The 14,955-nt window shown below is 31.3% G+C and overlaps 1 protein-coding gene across 1 annotated transcript in view; it reads left to right on the top strand.

Moving 5' to 3' along the window:
* The window catches only part of LOC117169763, a 160,334-nt gene that overhangs the window by 138,615 nt on the left and 6,764 nt on the right, over window positions 1-14,955 (top strand). The window contains exon 2 of the mRNA XM_033356269.1: window positions 660-763. The gene's annotated coding sequence lies outside the window, so the exon portion shown is untranslated. The remainder of the gene's footprint in view (window positions 1-659; window positions 764-14,955) is intronic.

The raw sequence follows: 14,955 nt of genomic DNA, 5'->3' as shown, positions 1-14,955 counted from the left end.
GTATAGAGCTCCAAGGAGATTATGTTGAAAAATAAAAAAAAATTTACCCAAAAAAAATTGTTTTTTTACTTCATTCTAAGGACTTATTGAACTACCCTCGTACTATTAATTAATACAAGCGTGTTACATAAGCTGCATGCATTTATTTCACTTGATTCCTTGAATGACCAGTCGTTTATGAAAGGGGACTCTTCCTGGAGAATCACTTCGTCCACAACATCAAGTGGTCCGCCGTCAGTCTCTGTTACGTCCACTGTTGAATCAAGAGATTGAGAAACTGAAACAAACGATTCTTCTACGGCGCTAAGATTTTGAAAAGATTCTTTTGCATCAGCAGAAATGGACATATCTCTGTCCACAATTCTCTTCTGCCGAGAACCAACAATATGCATAAGTCCTGTTATGTATTTCTCTACATGCCATTTTCAGAAATCATCTACCCGCATCGGAAGGCTTTCTCCGTCCAATAAAACTTTTTTTATATTTTTAAATTCGCTTTCGCTAACAGCACTGGATGCAGGGATATGTCCATATCCAAACCCTTCTCTATCGATGCAAGTCCAGAGAGTAAAATATCGCAATATTTATCCTTCAATAATTTACGTGCAAGATCGCAGGAACTTTATAAGCGCTAACATGAATGCTTCTTTCTGTTTCAGCTGTGCGTTGAACTTCCTGATCTATTACTTGAGCAAATTGCAGCCACTCGCTTGTAAAATTCGATGATTCTGCTTCGAAGGTACTTTCGTTATCCTGTAAATCCGTAAGTTTGGCATATTCCATCTCTTCTTCGGGTTCTTCATCTGATTCGTTTGGATGAAGCATAGGTACTAATTCTTATTTCATCTTCTGATACTCTGTTTTCCTATTTTCCCCTAACTCTCCGTCGGTAGGATACCTCGCTGAGAGCAAAATGGCCTTCAATATTTTTTTTGCAGTTCCCGGATCTCGTATCATGATTAATAAGTCAATCGCTGCTTTATAAAAAAAAGTCGGACATTTTTGATCTTACGTTTTTCAGTAAGTCTGCGTAAGTTTTTATGAAGTGCGCGACATCGATTCTAATATAAATACGAGGCAATGTTCGTGCCTCACATGCATTCACATACTCGTCGAACGTAAAATAACCTGCAAATGCTCTCACTGCTCCAATCAGTATCGCTTTCCCGGCATCACAAACAAATTCCTTTGGAAATGACTTAAAAGTTGAACTCCACTCTGAGAACCAAAAAGATACCTTATTGACATTATGGCTTGCAGTGATCATTTGACACGCAGAGAAGTGTCCTTCTTGATCACTTGCAACCGCCAAATGTAGGAATAGAGGTCCCGATTCACTCCCCTCTGATAGAATTATGGGTTTAAATATAGAGCCAGATACATCGACTGCAATACAGGCCGGTTTCTGGTTTGCACAAGTGTTAAATAATTGTCGCTGAAAATGAGGATCCGTTCCAATAAAGTGAATCGTGCTATGCAATGTGAATTTTTTCATCTTCTCGATAGCTCGTAAAGGAAAGTGGTCCAGGTGCTCTGCAGCAATTTGGTTTGATTTCACCCTCGCCAAGACTTCTCGACTGTATAAATCGGCAGGTTCATCATCTCCGGAGTCCATTTGTTCTGCAGCTCTGTTGATCGGTACATCTACACTGACTTATGCCGCAATTCCTTACTGATTTTATGTCGAATTGGTTCCCTCAAATATATATTACTACACGCTACTTTGGGGTTACCCTTCAACACTTGACATTTAAATTAGAGGTCATTGCTACCAAAATCCGCAATTATGCATTTTATTGTACTGCCGCATTGGCAGTAGCCTGGAAAATATGAGAAAAAAATGTAATAATGATAAATATACATATTTACATGAAATATTAATATGAATTTAAAGTTAATTCTGAATATCCTATTACTTCAATTCGGGAAGCTGAAATAGGTCCGTTAATCGAGCCCCTCCCCCCACCAATTTCCTATTAAATTCGAAACTTTTTATTATTGTGCACTTTACGCCTTTTTATTCTTATTTTATGGGCAAATAGGAAATATGTGACTCTTGCAGATATATCAAAACAAAAAAATATTTGCAAAAAACATTCCCAATATTTTAAGTAAACTTTATTTTAATTACAAAATTTAAGAAGTTAGAAATATAAAAAATTGCATAAAATTTGGCTGCTATCCTAAAGTAAAGGGGTTGCTTTTTGGACATTAATTTACAGTACTGAGAATAGAATTTAAATAAGCGTAAATATGGTGTGATTATGGTATATGCTAAAATGCGCTAATTCAAAATATTAGGGGTGATTGCCACAAACGTTGACGAGTTTGGACAATGAGGTTTTTAAGATAAAAAGTTATTTTCTTTATTAAGTCGCACCCTGTCAAGTATAAAAATATTAGACTAAGACAGTAATTGTTCAATGTAGTTCAGGCATCTGATGAATTTGTGCCCGAACAAAAATAACATTTTTATTAAGAAAGCTTCCTTTAAAGGTATTTTTTTATATATAAAAATCCATAGCAGATCAATTATTAAACAGCTTTATTTTCCTTTTTCAACATTTTCAAAAGTTACCGTTGCCAGACAGGATCGTTCTCGTGGCCATAAAAAGCTGAAAAAATAACCTGCTTTCTATGACGTGTTCCACGTCATGGGATTTTAAAACATTCTAAAATTTTTGGATTTACAGCGTAAAATTACTAAGTTTCAAATAATATCGTGTACCTATGAACCTGATTACTACGGCATCTTAAAGTTGACCATTTTTGAATATTTTTAGAGAAAGAAAACTATGGTTCCGTTTTTTTTATGTCTCTTCAGCTTCAATTTACTTACATGATGATAGAGAAGAAAATAAAGTTTAGAAAAACTCCTGTGGATCTAAAGAAACGAAAGTCTTTTGACCCCATTATTTTGAGATATTTAAAATTTATACGAGTTCATTTATTTTCAGTTTTGACCAAATGAAAGTGAAATAAATTTTCCGTAAACTGATAATATTATTGAAGCACCTGAACCTATCTTAAAGTAGACCTATACGGACATTTTTCTACACTTTATCGCAAGTAGGTCTTTCTATTCTATTACTGATGCATTGATTCATTCCTTTATTTCTTAAATCAATTAAGTATATATGATACGCAATTGCTTCCAACTAATCAATTTCTTACTACATGTTGAGATGTCTAGGAGCACAGGTATTTTCAGCATAAGAACAGAATAACTGGTTGTAAAAAAGTCTGATAAAAATCTCAAGTTTTCTAGAAATTACTACTACGTGTCTCGGAAATATTGTTGAAAAAAGTTCAAAAAGTCCTGTTTGCCTTAACTGACTAACCACCTTGAATTTTAGAACACATTTCTTAAAAGCAAAATTAAATTAGAGAACATTCTGGGTGGTGTTCGGCACCAGTGCTGATTTTTGGGCTCCTGGCAGCACTGGCATTTGCTCTATTTTGGATCTCAAAAAATGTGAAAATTATTTTTTCAAAACAACCCCTGTCTCCGTACTCTGAGCTATAACACTCAACAAACCAAGTCTCGCATTCCGTCAGTTAAAATCGTAAAAAAAATTGAAAATAAAAATAATCACTACAGACCCATCCCACCCCCACAGTAATATTCTACAACCCTTAGGAATTACGCATATGAATTTAACGAATCCAGTCTCAGATGTTTTCCACTAAAACAGCAAAAAAAAAAGATTATAGAGAATCACCACAGAAAACTTCTCAAGACTCTGGCTAATATATTTATATCCACACTAATATTCCAAGACTTCTAGAAACTACCCCTATCAAGTCTCACCTTCCACCAATTAAAACTTTAGAAAATATTTTAAATTACAAATAATCACCAGGAACAGTTTTCAAAGTTCCTAGTAGATATATGGGACTTGATTCGTTAAATATGATAGGGAGAGTTCCTAGGAATTGTGGGATATTACTGCGAGGGTGAGCATATATTGAAATATTTTTTTTACATCTTTTATTATTAAACACTGTATGATGACGTAGTTTTCTTTCGGCTTTTGCATTTATCAAAGTTTAAGGCCGATATTTTATGCATAAAAAAGGTTCGAAGGTTCTAAAAATGTCGAGTTCAGAAAAAAGATGAAATAATGTTCAGTAAAGTTCATACCCAAACGAAGTACCGAAACGTACTTTATTGTATTCTTATACATTTTTCAAAGTTTCAGCTCGATATCTTATTTACAGAAAAAGTTGTTAGTTTCAACAATATATTCAGTGAACTGATAAAGTGAGTTCGGTAATATAGGTATTTAGCTGTGTCACATGCCCTTCACTATAAAAGATTGAACTCTCCTTTTGATTATTATCTTCTTCAACTGAATATAAGTGGTAACTATGAAACTCAAATATTGAAAATATGTTATTTACATTATATACAAAAATTTTTGGTACATATATTTGTAATTTGAGGTAGGTGCGTTTGCAGATATTTTGCGTACTTTTTAATTTATAATTCCTGAAAAACGTGGTTTAAACTTTCAAAGCTTTACTAAATTCTGCTTTTAAATAATTACTTTATTGATGAATTTCTGAAAAACTGTTATAATTCAAAATGGATGCGTGAGATTTTTAGGACTTAAAATATAATCAACTTCTTGGCATCACCCTTACGCAAATTGACAGATGTATCTAAAAAATTTAGTATAGTAGGCGATAAGTGCCTATAAAAAGTGAAAACGCGTTGTGTAGAATACTTAATTATAATATTTAAAATATAACAAATTGGTGATTTATTATGTTTTACGGTCCACACATGAAATAAAATAATTTGAGTCAAAAATCAAGTTTGAACTCAATGGATATTTTATTGATAAAAACTCCTTTAAAAATCCTCCTAACATACAGTTTCGGTACAACATGCCATCGACATATCTATTTACATTTTTATTCACATAATTTATTTTGTCGTTAATGAAAGGTTTAGTAGACAGGTGCATTAAGCCAAGCGATATTAAACAAAAAAAGGAAATTTAAATATTTTAAAAACAACTTTGATACATAATAATTATCCGCTTGACATTATTCCTGAACGTATTCATGAGATTTATAATACTAGCAGTAAAATAAATAAAAACAATAAATGGAAAGATTCTCACAAAAAAATATATTAAAAATATTCATTACTTAATTAATGACACTATTAATCTCTTTATCCAAACAAAAACTTTTTAAATTCCAAATTCAAGTTTTTCGCGCTTCCGCATCAGCCATTTCAATGGAAACATGTTAACGTTTCATAGATGTTCATTACAAATGGTCTTCATGTATTCTTGACTTGTCCTTCTCTGTTTATCCTTTCCATACTACGACTAAATCCACATCTTTAAAATGTAGTTTTAGAGTTATAGAAGTCTCATTTTTTATTTTTGAGACTTCTAACTAGTGTTTTTTGTAAAAAATGACTACGACAAAATACAAAATCGACAATATATTTTTTTAAAGATATGTGATGCATTTGACATTTGCTCGATATTGTGAAAATCTAATCATAAATGATTATGTTTTGTAGTTTCCATAACTAATATAATTCAAGAATTTACTTTAATTTTATGTAAACCACCAAATTATATGTACTTTGTACTTATACAATAATTATTCCTATAATATTGTTTTTATTCAGATTTAAAGACTTATAATAAAGGCACGCATGTTGTACCGAAACTGTATGTTATGAGAATTTTGAAAGGAATTTTTATAAATTAAATAACCATTCAGTAAAAACTTGATTTTTGGTCGAAGAAGCATTTAATTTGAAAAAATTATTTTTTCGAATCTTTTGGTTTTGGACTTTGTACTTTGAATAATACAATAATAAGTATGATAAAGAAATTTGTTGTGTCTAATGAAGGAAAACACAGAGATGTGTTTATTACGCACCAACAGTAAATGCACGCACGCAAATTACGCATTCAGGTCTCTTGATTCTAATTTTCAAGCATGAAAAAATTAAACTATCAAACCAATTATTAAACATTAGGTTTTTAACACTTTTGAAGCAATAATTTATAGTTAATAATTTTAAAACAAATGCGTCACGAAATTGACTAATTTAGGATTAAAATTTCAAACATTATAAAACGTCAAAATGATAAGATCTTTTTCATAATCAAATCCCTTTAAATTTAAATTATTTGAAGTAATAATGGATTAAAAATTAATAATTTTTAAAATTGCTAATTATGCATTTCAAAATTCAAGCAATTCAATGTCAATCGGCAAATTGAAACCTATAGAAGAAAAAAAAAAGAAAAAATGCAGCTTTTGGTATGAAAATTCAGAACTCTGAAACTTTAACCATTTAAAAACACCGAAATGATTAAATTACTTATGTATCAATTGCATATAATTTAATTTTTTACTTTTTTATTCTAAATTAAATGTTTAGTTTCGAATCGTTTAATGTTTAACAATCCCTACAGAATTATTATTCATTCTTGAAATTGTCCAAACAAATATTTTTCAATTTGAGATGATTTATTTATTTCAATCTTCAGATGAAACTATAAATTTAGGATATCACATTTATTATTAACAATTTAAACAAGGTACAGAAAACAAGATGGCTTTAAGTCGGATTTTAATTTTTTAATTTTTACGATTTTAGTTATAAACAATAATCTATTGTTAAAATAAGCATGTTGGCTAAATTGTATTAATTATTACCCCACTAAGTAAAATTGGAAAAACAGTTTAGCAGTTCAGAAAGAAACCGCAACTTTTTAGAATTTATCTAAAAGAAGATAGCTATAAGCAACTATACATTTTTTGAGCAACTAGGTATGTTAACTCTTATTATTTATTACTTTACTAAGTAAAACGTGGGTAAAAAGTAAAAAATTTTAGGTCGAGCCGCACCAATCTATCAATAATATAGAAGAAGATAGTTATGAACAATGGGAATTTGTTTGAATAAAAAGTGTTGTTAAATTCAATCAATTATTAACACACAATCAGAGAAGAGTTAACAAATAGTTGTAAATTTCAGAAACAAAACACAACTCTCTAGCATTATTAAAATGAAATATTATAATAATAATTTGTTCAAACAATTAATATTTTTAGCTTTAATTAATTATGTGATTCAATTTATTTGATAATTGGACTAAAAGTGGAAAGTCTTTGAAAAAACGTGACTTTCTATCTTTATTCTAAGAGAAAATTGCTAAAATCATAATCATTTGTTTAAACAATTAGTTTGATTTATTGAATTCAATATTAACTCACTATAGGTGAAAATTGGACAAAAAGTTGAAAATTTTAGAAAAATCGCAATTTCTAGGATTGTTCAAACATAATATTGGTAGAATTGCAGTATAGGGGCGTGACGTGTTTTTTAGCTGAAAAAACGGTTTTTTCGGCAACGTTTTTTTTCAAAGTTTCGTAGGGACATGTTGGTCAAATCCACCCCACCTATTTCCAATTTTTCGTTGAATATGATCATTACGATATAGCTTGATAGACCCATATTTGAGACATCATAGTAACAAATGTAAGAATAATTTCTATCTTTTGCCTCATCAAATAGCTTTCTTTATCGTTCAATTAAAACTGCTAATATCCCAATATGAAATTCACAGCGGGCGCAGAACTGTGCCAGTACTGGATAGTACTGGCACAGTACAGGCAGCCAGTGCTGGTGCCTGTGATGGCGTCAGCATGGGATGATAACGATGTTCTGTACTGGATTCCCAGTCCTGTCCCTTTACTGGTAGTCAGTACTGACATTACTACTGGTGCAGTTCTGGTATTAAGTGCAGGCGCAGTACTGTAATTTAGTACTGGCACAATACTGGAATATGTCTGGGATGATAACGGTGGCCTGTACTGGATTGCCAGTGCTGCCCGTTTACTGGTAGTCAGTACTGGCGCAGTACTGGTATTAAGTACAGGCGCAGTACTGTAATTTAGTACTGGCACAATACTGGAATATGTCTGAGATGATAACGATGGCCTGTACTGGATTGCCAGTGCTGTCCCTTTACTGGTAGTCAGTACTGACATTTAGTGATGCATTTAGTAATGGAAGCAGAATAACTCTACCTCGTAGATGTTTATAAGTTTCAGTATACGAAAAATTTCGTTTTTGAACATTGTGGGCTTCTCGGCCACATACAGAATATTGAAGTTGAATATTTTTCGTAATTATGCTTGGTATAATTACACTAAAGTTTTCTGAGAGTTGTACAGTAGGCTTAATATTCAATACCACGAAACATTTCTGAAAAAAGAAAAAATTTATATGAAGTACAGTACCCTCGGAAATTATGGGTATGCCTGTTTTTCAGATAAATTATTAAAGTTACTTGAATGTTACGATAAGAAGTGGGCATTTTTGTTCCCGTGATAACACGAAAGCTAATAAAATTCCGCATCTAATGAGGCCACGGTGAAGGAAAAATGGTAATTTTATAAAAATGTATTGCAAGAAAACGTCAAATTTTGATATTTTTGAGAAATGTCAATAACTATCAAAATAATTAATATTTTAAAGATTTTTGTTTTTATTTTAAAGGTAAGTCTCGACAGTATTTTGGTAACTTATTAAGATATTTTGAAAAAATTATTTTCCTGGATTCTACCCTACGGTCAATGTGGTACAAAAAAGTCGTAAAATTTTAAATAAAGACCGTATTTCATAGATTGATTTAACAAATTTACATTATTAATATTCTCATGAATATTCGTAAATCTTATGAAAAAATTATACGTACTGATTTTTTTAAATTCTTATAAGTTGCTCCACACTTCTGTAAATTTTACGACTTTCTTTTATCATGTTGGATCCTAAGGTAGAATCCAGGTAACAAATTATAAAAATATCTGAATAAGTTTACAAAATACTGTGGAGACTTGCGTTTAAACTTAAACCAAAAACTTTTTGAAATATTAATTATTTTTACAGTTATTGAAATTTTCGAAAGACATCGAAATTTGGAGTTTTCTTACAATATCTTTTTATACCCATAATTTCCAACAGTAGTTTATACAGTAAAAGTAAAATCTAAAAAGATAAGGTATAATATAGGTAATTCTCACAAGTTTTTTTACCAAGTCTGAGTCTTTTTTTAAGTTGTTCTCAAATTGAAGGAAACTGTTCAGATCATTGTTAGGCATATCATCAATATTCCCTTCCTGCATGATTTGTTTAATATGTCCAGAGTTCCCAGTGGCAGCAATAACTGCTCTAGTCTTCTCAGCCTCTTCCCGGATTCTGTATTCGATACTTCTCTTCATGGACACGAAGAATGACTTTGATGTCGGAATTTCAGATGCTTAAATAGATAGAATTTATTTATCGATCATACATTTTAAAAGAAAACCCTTCAAAAATAAAGAACCCCGCACGAAATAGATGGGAAAGAGGTCTCAAGGGATTTATCTGTAAGTATATTTGGTAGATTTTGAAAATACAAGCAAAAAATATGTGTGGCGAAACTTGATCCTATGACTACTTTCGCCACATATGTACGTTTTTTGTTTTGATTACCGAAATCTACTAAATATCAAAGTTACAGAAAAATCCATGAAGACCTTTTTTCCATGTATTTGGTGCGAGGTAATTTCTTTCTATTTTCCAATTTTTCTCATTCTAGTCATCACCTTAATACTAAAATTTTCTTTTTAGAATATACCTGTGAGGCCACATGTTGGGCACGGCTTGTTTTTTTGTTCTGCTGCGTTTCGCCTGAATTAAAAAAAAACAGAGAAATGTTTGTAAATTGAAAACGAAAATTAGAAGATTGAAAGTTTAATTTTTTTGAAAACATGTGTATAATAAAAATGTTACCTTCTGCCCTTTTGTTGTATTTTATTGGCATTCGAGAAGCATAAGTCTTCTTTTTTGTTTTCGGATTTAGTGCCTTATTTTGTTTTGAGTGAACAGAGGTGACTCCTAAATCTGAAAAAAAAGAAAACTTTTTTCTGTATACAAAAATTCTTACAAATACAAACCGGAAAGTAGGTTAATCAATTACAATTTGATATTTGTAACTTTTTCTTTGTCCTGAAATGCTTTTAGGTTTAAAAAAAAGGTGCCCCCCTCCCCCATTCCTCACTTTTATTTTCTTCTCCTTCCGATGATAAGATCTGAAGAGAATCTGAGTTCTGAGATTTACCAGTTGAAGTCTTGCGTCTTTTGGGTGATGGATTTGGTGAGCTCGAACTAACGTCATCTTGATCCATCCTTGAGGTGTGCTCTAAAGTAAATATTTAATACTAGCTTTAAAAAAACAGAAAGATTTTTAACTTTAAAAATTTACATTTTTTTCACTATCTTACTTTTAGACTTTTGAAAGGTTTTTTTTATCAGGATAAATGGACAGTAAAGTATCCACATAATCTATTTCGAAGAAAATTAAATAAAATTAGGAACACAAGAAAGGAAACGAACGAAAGTAAATTTAATGAAGTGTTCTGTAATTCTCCATGTTAAAAAAATTGATTCAAAATAATTGAATTTCGTTGATACTCTATCAAATCTACCAAATACACGATTAAATTTGATGGAGATTTTTGCATAAATTCATATTATTTTATCAAATCTAATCACAAGTTTCCAGCAAGGCTTACTTTCCATCTATGAAATCCAATCGTGAAATCTATTTGATTGCGTTTGGCGTCAAAGTGCTGAAAATAACGATAGAAACATTGTTACTCAATGACAAGCTGTAGAGCATTAAGTTCAGCACTTTTGGGTCAACTGCAGTCAAACGCAGTTCACTATTAGACTCAGCGTCCTCCAAAACCCAAGGGCCACTAAGAATCTTATTGACATTAGCAGATCGACTTTTTGGAATTTTTAAATCTGGCCCTTTAAAAATATTTATTAAATTTATTTGTATCTAAAAGAATTTACCGTCTCTTTTTTTTGCACCTGAACTTGCGTCATTTCTTTCAAATGGCGGCATATTTCCTAATGAACTTTCAAGTTCGCTTCCACTCAGATTTAGAGGATCTTTCTCTTCTTCTGAACTATCGTGTTCATCAATGTTACTAGTCTGAATTGTCGCTTCAGAAAACGCTCTTTGTAGCCGCCTGAAACCTTGCTGATCGTCTCCGAATTTGTAGGAAATAAAACTTAAAAAAAAATCGAGATATATTTTTTTAATCTACATCTAAATACCTAATACTTACAAGCATCTTTCACAATAGTAACTTTAAAATTTTTCCATGAAGCTCCAGGTTCAGAAGAAGTTCTAGTTAACTCATCTACTTTGTAATACTCAGATTTATTAGGATATTTGCAGTAAAATGCATTATTCTGCTTGTAAATCCAGATAACGGGTACCAGATCAATTCTTTGTTTTCCAGTTTTAGTTTTTTATCGAATATAATTACAACATGAGTCGTCATTTCTTTATTAAAATACACACTTAAATTTCGCTACAACAAACAATAACATTGCTCACGTTTAATGTGGAAAATTTAATCTTTTTTAATAATTCTTGGCGAAACAGATTTATTTACGAAGTATGAAGAAATGTGATTGCAAAAGTATTGTTCTCGTTTTCAAAGAGCACACACTTTTTCCGGATATTTTCTATACTAACGACCTTTTCTCTTCGCGTTAATTGACCTAGTGTCATAATTCCGACTTGAGTTGATTTACAGGGATATTCCAAGATATCAGTCACTGTTTTAAATGTGAAACCATATAAAAAAATGTTATAACTTTGTCTTCTGATATTTGTTATTCTAAAAATTTCATTGTTCTTCAATTGTACTACGCTCTCAGGTTTTGATGTACTCAGCGTGACTCTACGCAGAATGACAAGTCTTCAATTCTTCCATAAAATGTGGGTGGAAGTTCAAAGAATTTCCTTAATAGTTCTCTGGCATAATTTGCATTTTCAACAGCTAAATTTGGATCGCAAAGGACTCTACACGCAACTACAAGAAGAAGAAAATTTCGGTACATTTTCTTAGATAAAAACTTACGTAGTACCAAAGCCCCACAATAATGTAAAAATAAACGAAATTGCGTTGATTTCCACTGGCTAAATTCGTCTATATTCAATGTTTTTCTTTGGAACTCTGTAGGTATGTATTTTGTAAATATTTTCAAAATAGAATTTAGTACCTTTATGTCCCGCTGATGAAGCTTACATCTGCGATTAATTTGCTTCTTTGTTCCAAACAATTGATGTGGAATCCATCTCATGATTCCTAGATACAGCAAATGCATAGAATCCAAAAAAACGGACTTAATTGGGTCAAAGTTCGGTATATCCAGCAACGGTGATCTACCTTCTAAATGGTGCTGCTTTTGTTTTCTTTTCCTAAAAGAACTTTTAGTGCGAAGCTTGGAATTCATAGTAGGATAGACTCTTCGTCTATTCTTTGTTGAACCCCTAGTTTCTCAACACTCACAAGCGTAAAAGCCACCATGACCCTTGCACTTTTTAAGAAATGATCTTGCGGGCGTATCACAGGAAAATCAAAGAACTTCTACCTTAAATGTTTTTTCCCGAATAGTTACACCATTTGTAACTAAAAAATTAATTCTGTGACAAAATCTTGTAGGAAGTCATCTGCTTTTTGGGGTTCAGAGTCATCGCTAAATACAGCAACCATAAATGGTTTTGAATCGTATTTATTGTGCTGAATAAGTCCCAAGTTAGTCCAAAATTGTTGACTTGAATTCCCATATAACGGCAAGCCATCAACATTAAATAATAAACTGATCCTATCTTCAGCGTATTCTTCGTCAAGATTTTCTTTTAAATTTTCTTCTGTTCCGAAATATACATAAGATCTATTTGTGTTCTTTGATGTTTTCATAACTTTTATCTTTTTACTGCTTCGACTGTTAGATTATTTCTAAATCTTATACACCAGTCTTGTAATTTTTCACGAAAAGGTGCTGCATGACCTCCGTTGTCATCGAAATTTCTTTCTATTATGATCATCGAAACTACTTGGACGATTTGGATCACAAACAAGATCGACATATTCGTTAGAATCATTACATAAACCATCGTCATTATTAGGATCATGTGAATGATCGATGATGTCGCCCAGTTGTTCATTTCGTAAACATTCTAGATTATCGAAAGGAAATTGCTTAGCATTTGACGCATCACTAGATGATGTCAATTTCTCAACAGATCGTTTCAATGTACGATGTTTTTTTAATCGATAATATGTAGTACTCATTCCTCAAATTTTTCTGAAATGAAAGTTCATGATTATGGAAACGAATACCCAAAATGTAGTACCTTTCTTTTCCAAAAGAAGTTGTAAAAACTTACATTTTTTAAATTTGAAATTCTAACATAATAAAAATGTTTTAAAATTAAATTTAAAAGGTTAAAGTTCCCATCTTCTCAGATTTTTTCTTCAAGCTGCAATCACAAAAATAAAGTGCCAAAAGGATTTTGTAATTAAACGCTTTTGCAAAATCATAATCAACTTGTCTGTATCATAAAATATTTATTTGTTCAATGATCAGTGGGGAGATTGTATTGACCCTCAATAACACATTTTTTTAGAAAATGTTGATGTACTTGGCATTAGGGCCAGGTGAATTGAAACCAATTAAATTGCTTCAAACGTTTCGGCACACAGTGGTGACCCTCTTCAGTGAGTTTTATTAAGTCACATTTCGAATAGAGTTGGCAAAATTGCTGTTTTTTTTTTTACATTTTGAGTGAACCATTTTGAAGTTGTAATAAAATGGTTAAATTAAAACAGAAAACAAAGTATGTTTTCAAAATTTTAATGAATGTTCAAAATTGCTATTTATAATTTTAAAGCTATTATAATATTTAGAAAAATGTTATAAATGTTAGAATTTGTATAGAATTTTTGATGAGATATTAATCAAAGAATAACACTTCCAATTATTGTAAGACTGCGTACCTACAAGACTTTATGTACTTTTCACAGATTTAATAAAACTCACTGAAGAGGGCCACTATTGTGTGCCGAAACGTTTGAAGCAATTTAATTGGTTTCAATTCACCTGACTCTAATGCCAGCTACGTACATCAACATTTTCTAAAAAATGTATTTGTTTCTATTCTGAATAAAAGTTGTGAACATTTTGTTGTTTTTCAAGTGTGTGTTGCTATTTTAGGTTACTTCGAAGAAAATTATTGAAAAAAAAATGTTTTATGAGAGTTCTCTTTTAATTTCATTGAAATAAATTGCAAATATTCTTTTTCCTTTTAGTTATAAGTTGTAAGAAACTGTAAATCTCCGCGAAACTTTATGAATTATTGCCCTACATTCTAAATTTTCAAACCTAATATTCAGTTTCACTATGAAAATAACTTCTCGCTGTGAAGAGAACAAGAGAATTTTTTCAAAAATTGTATCCTATTGAAAAAATCCTCGTGTTATTTTCGGACTAGATAGACACGAGGAAATCCGCAAGGATTTGCAAAATTCTCGAGGAGATCCTCGAGTCAGAGAATCAATTCTCACAGAATTCCTCCAGGAATTTGCAAGTCCTCGCGGATTTCCTTGTGTTTTCCTCGTCCGAAAATAACTCTAGGATTTTTTCAATTGTTATTCACTTAATAATTTTATAACTTAAATAAATTAAATGAAAATAAATTCAGATTGTAGAACGCCGATAAATATAAATATAATAAGGAAAGTAGGTCTTCAAAGTTTCATTTTATTTTCAAAAGAATCGTGAGCCACGTGGCGTAGACAGCATGATAAACCTTTAAAACAAAATGTGTATTGTAGACTAAAAATATTTACTCGTCTCGTTACAAAATAAAAAGTTGTACTTACTTTAATACCAAGATGATCATTAGGTATTTATACTTATTGTAAAGATACAATAGACCAAAGAATGATGAAAAAGTGAAGTGGTGGAACGGGAGCGGGATCGGAACGTGAAAGTGTTCTGTCCATGATCCAATAAAAACATGGTCTAGCCACGCGCAAGTAAAAAAAACTGAGCCA

Source organism: Belonocnema kinseyi, chromosome 3, assembly GCF_010883055.1.
Source record: "Belonocnema kinseyi isolate 2016_QV_RU_SX_M_011 chromosome 3, B_treatae_v1, whole genome shotgun sequence".
In the NCBI taxonomy this organism is placed as follows: Eukaryota; Metazoa; Arthropoda; class Insecta; order Hymenoptera; family Cynipidae; genus Belonocnema; species Belonocnema kinseyi.
Note: the sequence above shows the minus strand (reverse complement) of the source record. Positions and strands in the feature narration are given on the sequence as shown.